We start from the raw sequence: 9,449 nt of genomic DNA on the forward strand, positions 1-9,449 counted from the left end.
AGTGAAAATAGAAAATAGTTTGAACAATTTCATATAAATTAGTAGATGCTATTTTAGCATTATAAATTCACATCTGTGGTTTTAAATGAAGGAAAGAAGATTTTAGAGTTAAAATCCAATAAGAATGTGTAGTGTGTCTCAAATAAACCAAAAATTCTGAGTTCATACAGACAAAATTATTACCATTGGAAATAATGAGGCAAGAGGAGGCAGAATTCAAATCACGTCAAACATTATCTGTTATTCTCCCTCATCTTCCACTAACAAGACCTCCCTGGTCCCAGTTGTCACAAAACTTCAAGTGTGTCTCTTAGTATTCTATGTGGAAAAGGTCTAAGTCACTGATTCTTTTTCTACTTTGTGTTATATGAGACAAAATTTAGACACAAAACAATTGAAATAAAATGCACACATATGTTGAAGTCACCACAGCTGGAAAAACAATCAAGAGATTGGAATTCCCCCAGGAACAAAAACATGTTATACCCAGATGTTTAAAGTACAAAAACATCAAATACATGTTAATTTGAGTAGAGTATAAGGATAACTGTCTCTCAGAAATAAGGTTGTGTTAATTTGTAATTAAATTCATCTAGATGAACGTAACATAGCAAATCCCGTGAATGGATCAAATTGTTTAAAATAAAAGTAACTGTATGTGAAGTAAGATCTGCACATATTTAAAAGAAAAAATGCTACAGTATCAAATCACAAACAGCATGACATACTTGAAAACTTCAGAAATGCAACGAATAAGTCCAATAGTATCCATATTGAGAACTAACTACTGATTTAACAAGAACAAAATGTGCAAATGATAGCATCTGAGGAGCGTACATGAGTGTACATAATTTAAAACTACTCTAAATTACAGTGTAGAAGACTGAATGTGGTTTACCTAAAGGAAACCATAAACACATGATATAAATGAAATAAAAAATCTAATGAAAACAGAGAATAGAAGTAGTTTCTGGAAAAAATATTATTTTAATAAATGGTGGTCAAAATCTTTCTAGCACTAACAAAATTGCACACCTAATTGGTTATATCCAAAAAAGACCCAAGTTACTCGAGCTGATTTGAAACTTTGGCAAAGTAGCAGGATACAACTGTAACATTATTACGGATTTGACTTGGGCGTGGAATTCATTTCCACTTTGATCTGACAAATAAGATATGAAAGAACATAACTTCTCCAACTACATATCAAGACCTAACTAAACATATAATCCGAAAAATTATCATGCAAGCTGTATTGCTAACTGGCGTATAAGAAAAATCAATCATACTAATTCTGTATTTATTTTAAATAATTTTTCCCATAAATTATTTCCTTTAGCTTGCATTTTTAAAACATTTTGTTAAATAGTGTATAACTTGGTAACTAATTTTGGATGCTTCCTTAAATTTTGTTCTGAGTATAATGTCTCACTTCAGTTCCTAACCCATGAAATGATGTTGATTACAAAACAAATGCTAATAACCACTGTTTATAATACACAGAATCTCATAAGCATGATTTCAGTAAGCATAGGTTAACATTTTGATATCATGGTCTCATGACTGATGAGGCATATCTGCATGAGTATAGTTGTCCCTAGGTTCCTCAGCCTAAATTTAATCACTGTTAAAAAATGTTTATATCTTTGTCACTCATCAGAGATTAAACCTGAGTATAAAGCCTAAGAAAAATGATAAGGTAAGAATATAGCTTTTCTGAATATAAAGTAAAGAAAAATGCAGCATAGAGTAACTCATTGGTTTAAAGTCAACCTATTTCCTCAAAACATTCTTATCATTTCCTTACAATGTGTATTATTCTCAAGAAAGGAAATGGGAATGTGAGAAGAAGACTAACCAAGTACTGTCTTCAAATAAAAATAATTTGGATTTACCTCTTTATTTCATTATAGGCTTTTTGGATAAAAACTGTTTGATTAATTGATTTCCATGTCAGGTATAACATATCCTAGTTGCATATACCAAACTACATTCAGAAAATGGTATGTAGCGATTAAGTAATGAAAACATATTCAATATATAGCAAAAAGTATATACTTATAGGGATAATATTTTGAAAAGTGTATTGAAAATATTCTAATATAATAATTAATTGGATTGAACAATTTCACATTGACAGCAACTAACTAGAATATTTTAATGCTAAATCGACAAGATTGTCTTTCTAAAGGAGCAAAATCAATTTCTCCTTTTACTTTATCAGGGAAAAAACTGAACAAAAATTGGAAATTAACATATAAATCTATAACAACAGGAATTAATTTTTGTCTTTTTATTAGCAAATATTAATTTCAAAAAGTATTTTATTATGTTATACACATAGGTCCATATAATGTAGCTTGCTAAATTCAATTCATTTTATTAATTTCATAATCCTATTTTTATACTTTTATTATGCCATCATACTAACATAAACTATTTGAAAATGTATACTCCACAATATTTCTCTTTATCTCCTCTCTTACTTTTTTCTGAATTTAATCAGTTCCATCTTTTATACCTTTGTCATTCATTTTCTTTTCTCTTTTTTTTTTGTTTTGTCGGTCGTGGGGCTTGAACTCTGGGCCTGGGCGCTGTCCCTCAGCTCTTCAGCTCAAGGCGAGTGCTCTACCACTTGAGCTACAGCGCCACTTCCGGTTTTCTGGTGGTTTATTGGAGATAGGAGTCTCATGGTCTCTCCTGCCCGGGCTGGCTTTGAACTGCGATCCTCAGATCTCAGCCTCCTGAGTAGCTAGGATTACAGGCGTGAGCCACCAGTGCCCGGCCATTTTATTTTCTAGGTCTAGAGTCTGCATATGAGAAATCTAGTATTTGTTTTTCATAGTATGGCTTATTGCTTCAATATGAAGGTTTGCAGTTTTATCTATTTTCTTTAAAATGCTATAATTTCATTATTATGTCTGGCTAAATAATATATCTTGTGTATATATGCATATATATTACAATTTCTTTATTCAATTAATGATTAAGGAACATGTAGCTTAATTCTGTAGTTATTTATGTTTTTTATATGGGAGAAAGAAGAATGGAAATAATGAGGTTTGGACTGAGAAACATGGTCTTTAGGCAGGCACTCTAGTATTTGAAACGTCATCCCAACTGCTCTTTTATAACTATTTCATTACATTTGAAAAGGTGTTCTTTTTCAGTATCTATATTATTACCTATTACAGTGATTCATTTAGCGTGTCATGTGAGTGTGTGGATGTATGTGAGCATGAAATTGCTTGCATGTTTTTATATGTAGCTGACTCTAAGGAAACTGAATTTATGTGAGATATAGGATTCAAATGAAGGTTTCATACCTGTAAGTTGCTAAATTGATGCATATGTCTAGTATGTGGAGTGTGATTTCCAGATTACGTTTTTGTAGGTTTCATACCAAGTAAGTAGATGTTTCTCTTCCAAAATCATAAGGAATAAAACAGCTGATCTGTTTCATAATCATCCAATCTTAATACTCCAGAAATTGTAATAAGTGGAAAAATTGCTTGAAAGTATGATGAGTCAGTAGTAAGCCTTTAGAAACTCTAATTTTCCCCAAAATCTTCAGATGTACTCTTTGGATATTAATTACAAATCAATTTATAAACATACAAATATAATATGAACTTATATATGTAAATATGTTTATATAAGGGAAATATACATTAATTTTATTTAAATGTGTACCATAAATATTCATTTATATTTAAATGTAATTCATCGCATCATATATGTGTGTATATATATATTTTTTCTCTTCTTTGGTCAGTCATGGAGAGTCAACGTCTAGTGCGTTGGGGTCCCTGGGTAAGGGTCACGAAATCACCAGAACACAGGGGATGCAGAGTGCAAACAGCAATTGCCACTGCATGCTGTGCTATATTGTTAGTGGGTATTTAAAGACAAGCAAGCAGGATCTTTGCCAAGATTTAGTCACAAGACATTCACACAAAAAATTTCAACAGATACATTTTTACTTAACCTATGAGACAATATCTTGGTATATTATTATCTAAACTATTTTAGAGCAAGCTCAAACCACTTTTCCAGTCCCAGGAAAATGTTTGACCAGCTGTTCATCTATGTTTAAGCAAGCAGAAGAGCTACTTCTTCAGCTCCCAGGAGTCTGTGAGATGTGTTTTGAGATAGGGAGAGAGAATGTTTTCCCTCTCTAGCCTGGCATGCCAAGAGCTTTCCTAATACTCAAACACAGTCCTCAGATAATCCTGAGGCTGGAGCCTGGATCATTCTGCCTCTTCAACATAGACCCTGATTCTTCACAATTTCCTTTTTTCTTTTGTTTTAAAAGTAAAGCTTTTCACAGTGTTATCATAGAAGCTTGCATTGGATTCATAAAAATGAAATATAACAGTACCAGTGTAACAAAATAATAACAATCATAATTTCCAGACCACTAGTAGTATGTGAAATAGTTTGTAGTATTCCTTTCGGATCCAACCCTACCAAATGTTTAATAAATGCATCAGTGATAGTAGAAGTGTCATATTTGCAAATTGTTTACCAAAAATATCATGTATATTAAATTGTAACTAAGCAATCAATTGAGCAGCAGTAGAATTTCCTGATAAATACTGCTGTATTAAATTCCAATCTTGAATAGATTAATTATATTTTACATTAGTAATGCAAAAGGTAGTAGAATTTCAATCACATTTTAACAATAACTGTTTTTCCACAACCAATAATTTTTTTCCTAACCATCCCACTGTCTGTTTAAGAATACTAATCTGTGTTTGTAATTGAGCATCAATTTCTACCTGTGAGACCCACAATTCGTGTGACTCCTGGTGCCATTCTTCCACAAAGTGTTTAGTTTGTAAGGAAGTGTGTAGGGCAATTCCAGACACCACAGCAACAATGGTAATAGCAATTAAGCTTAAAATCACAGCTACAATGGCTCCAATCATATGCTTTATATGTTTTAGTAGTTTGGTAAAAAGTACAATAACAACATTATCCAAAGTATTTTGAGACCATTCTCTTCCTAATTTAACAGGTAGCCAAATATGAGTTCTTTGTTGTAAAATCATAATACTATCACTGTCATCAAAATTAAGAGAGGAATTAACACAAGAATACAGGCGACAATTAAAACAAGAAATAGTAGGAGAAAATGTAAAATTTAACACTAAAAATATATAAGGCGAGCTACACAAGCAGTTACATCATAACATTTGTACAAAATAAAATTATAAGTGGACCCAGAATTAGCTGTCCCCGAAAACAATCCATTTGATAGCATCATGGGTTTCCGCTCCGCTGCGACCTTCCAAAGATGAATCTGAACAGCAGTGGGTCCAACCATGAAAGTCCATCGAGCATCTGCAATGCCTCCATATCCCCAGGCCATCAATCGAGCTCCAGTAAGCGATCCATTAATGGCATCCGGCATCCTAGTAACATTAGATAAATCACATCTAGTAATATTCCATTCTGAACAAGTGTTAATAAGCTGTCCAAAAGGTCCCCAATTAATAAAATTATTGAACGATTTTCCAAATGTTCCTCTACACTCTTGCCACACAAAAAGCTGATATTTTAAATCAATATAAGTAAAATCAGGGCACATTGGTAAGGACAACTTGCCATCAAAGGTGACTCTTTCCCAGCTACTATTAATGGACTAAGTAGTTAATCACTGCAGCTGTGTTTTAGAATTGGAAGTGTGTTTCCCAGGTAAAACCCAATGTTGCCAATTCATAAGTAAACATGGAGGAGGCTCCAGAAAAACAGGCAAGGAATGAGAATAGTAAGTAAAATTAAAAAAGCTGCCATCATCCTTACTGTAAAATGTCAAATTATTCCAAGGAGGAGATAAAACAGCAGTAGTAGTATAGACAGTTATATCCATGTCTCCCCAAACAACAGGTTACAATAAAGGAGGGTTAGGAACAAAGGCCCAATAACTTACATTAGCATTAGCATGGGCAGAGTTTACAGTAAACAGGGCACACATGGCCAGGAACAAGTTCTCGGCCATGACAGGTTTACCAGTGTGTTGTAACATCTTTTGTCCTTCTCCAGTCAACTTTTAAACCTGCCCCCAGGTGGGCAGTGGCGATTTATTCTTCCTCAACTGGTGGACGATTTCTTGCAGGATATGGGGCTGTCCTCACTGGGCCGCGTCTATATCCATCGTACAAGAAGCCAGTATTGTTTGCCATCCTGTGTAGACACAAAACCATATTATCGCCCCTTATGTAATAATGTTCCTAGTTGCCATTCTGTGTCCAATGTAATCTTAATCCATACAGTAACATTTAAATAAGATTTTTCTGATATTTGTTCAAAATGGTGCTCAGCTCTAGTTAAAATATCTCCTTGTGCAAAATATTAAATAATTTTACATGGAAAACCACAACATATCCATACCTTCATCCACCTTTTCCTCCTTTTTAATTTTTTAATTTGTTGTTTTAGTGTGCCATGAACACGTTTAATAATGGCTTGTCCTTGGGGGTTATATTCTATTCCTGTAATATGTACCAAATCATAAAGTTCACAAATTCTTTTAACTTTGATACTTTTATAGGCTGGTGCATTATCAGTCTTTATTTTGGTAGGCACTCCCATAATGGCAAAAGCTTCCAATAAGTGTTCTATTACATGGTTAATAGTTTCTCCCGTAAGGGCAGAAGCCCAAACAAATTTGGAATAAGTATCTATTGTAACATGTACAAAGGAAAAACAGCCAAAGGCTTGTATATGGGTTATATCCATTTGCCAGAGCTCATTAGGTTGTAATTCTCGAGGATTTACTCCAGCAGGTACAACTCTCAAATGCATTGGTCGGCAGATAGGACACCTTTTTATAATTTGTTTAGCTTGAGAATAAGGTATTTTATAATGTATATGTAAATAGCCAGCATTTGTATGTAAGTGAGCATGATCCTGTTCAGCAGAAGCAAAACTGACTAATTTATCAACCTGATTATTGCCATATACAAGGTACCCAGGTAACCAAGAATGAGCCCTAATGTGATTTACAAACACTTTGGCATTAAGTTGTTACAGTAATACTTGTAATTGTTTAAATAATTGATTTATCTGGGGTTTAGATGAATATGTAACAGCAGTGACTACATTAGTCACAACTCCTACAGCACAGGCAGAATCAGAAACAATATAAATATCTCACGCAAAATCTTGCAACACCTTAATAATAGCAAAAAGTTCATTTTGTTGAACTGATGCTAAAGTAGTTGTCTGTACCCAATATTTATTTGTTGTCCAGTAAGCACTTTTTGTTTTGGAGCCATCTGTAAAAATGGTACGAGCAGTGGGATTAGGGGTCTTGGGAATTATATCATTAATGACAAATTGTTGTTTATGCAAGCAATCCCACAATCTACCTTTGAGAAAATGGTAGCAAAATTGCCCAGTAAAATTTACTAATGCTATTTATAGCATTTCAGAAATGTTTAACAAATATTCTACTTGGTCTTTTGGCAAAGGAAAAATAATTTCAAATAAATCATACCCCGATAGGGTAAATACCCATTGCATGGCCTGTTGAATAATAATTGCCAACTGTTGTTCATAAGGCATAATATTTTTTGTAAATCCATGCCTTGTATAAATCCATTCTAATGGTAGCTCATTTTGTCCTATAATTCCTGTTGGGTATTTTTATGTATCCAAAATATATAAATTTATGGGTTGATTCAGTGATGTAAAAACATTACTTTTATTTTCTGTTTTACAAATTATAATTCTCTTTCAGCTTCCTTAAAGTTCTTTTGCTATGTAAATCAGGCTCCCCTTGTAACAATGAAAACAAATTATGTAATTTATAAGTAGGAATTCCGAAGGCCATTCGCTTCCAATTAATATCTCCTAATAGCTTTTGAAAATCATTTACCGTATGTAATTGATCACGTCGTAAAGATATTGTTTGAGGTGTCACTGTTTGTCTAGAAACAACATATTCTAAATATTTTACCACGGTATCTTTTTGTATTTTTTCAGCTGCTATTATTAATCCAAAATCTTTAAATATAGAGATTAAGCACTGTAACACCAATTCTAATTCTGTCATATTTGGTCCTGCAAATAAATTATCATCCATATAATGAGAAATATAAATGTGAGGCCATTTTTGTCTAACAGGTTTTAAGGCCTTATCAACATATATCTGTCATATAGTTGGGGAATTCATCATTCCTTGGGGCAACACCTTCCATTGGAAGAGCTGATGAGGGACTTGTTGATTTATTTGTGGTAAAGAAATGGCAAATCTTTTACAATCTTTTACATGTACAGGAATGGACAAAAGTTCTGAATAGACATGTTTTCCAATAGCCTGAAAACCGCCAGTGGCTTTATAAAGTTATATTTAATACCACTTCTATGCTGGTTTAATGCTTTCTGAACAGAAGTCCTTAGAGAAATGCAATTCAAAATTAGTATGATACTACTTCATAACTATTATACTCATTAAAAAATCAGAGGAACCTGGTGTGGTGGTAAAGGCTTGTAATTCCAAGCATTTGAGAGGTTGGAGTAAGGGGATTTGAGTCTAAGGCCAGTCTAGGGTACTAAACATAGTAAAAACATGCCCTTTCAAAAAACTAAGAAGTTAATAATGTTGGTGAGAGTGTAGAAAAAAGGAGATTTTCTACACTCTTGGTCATAATACAGGTTAGTATTCTCATTATAGAAAGTAGTATGTAGTTTTCTAAGAAATGCAAACTTGAAATATCATCTGATCCACCGATCATGTGATTATTTCTCTATGGGTAACTGATAAATATATCTGTAGTTCATTATTATTCACATTATTCACAACAACAGCCAAGATAAAAATCGAAGTTAAGTGTTCAAGTACAGACTAATAAAGCAACTGTGGTGCATGCACAAATACATTTTTCTGTTTCATACTTAAAATAGCAAGAGACTTTTCCCATTAGCCACAACTTACAATAACCTAAAGGATGTATTCATATCAAGAAAAAGACTGTCTTCTTTATCTTTGTAAAACAACACACACACACACACACACACACACACACAAACACACACACCAACCTCAAACATTTAGAGAGAATTTTTTAAAAAGTAAAGCAAAGTGGAATTGCTCGGGCATTTAGGTCACTATGTAGAAGATAGTAGATATACAGGATGACCAAGTATAGAGTTGTAATGTACAACATGAGGATACATACAGAGGACAACACTGGCATTACATAGGAATGAAGATAAGTAGTTGTTCTTCCTCGTAGGGGTTGCTCTTTCAGTTGTTCTTCCTTCAGTAATGGATAAGATGAACATAAGCCTTTAAGTATAACTACCTGTTGCCCCATTTGTCAGGAAATGAAAAGACTTGAAAAAAATTATATTAAGTGAAATAACCTAGGCACAAAGAATCATAGGTCCCATGGTTTCCCTTATTTATAATAACTAGTATATATCTGAGACAAGCA

This window comes from Dipodomys spectabilis, unplaced genomic scaffold (genome assembly GCF_019054845.1).
Source record: "Dipodomys spectabilis isolate Male_0828 unplaced genomic scaffold, ASM1905484v1 ptg000228l, whole genome shotgun sequence".
Lineage (NCBI taxonomy): Eukaryota > Metazoa > Chordata > Mammalia > Rodentia > Heteromyidae > Dipodomys > Dipodomys spectabilis.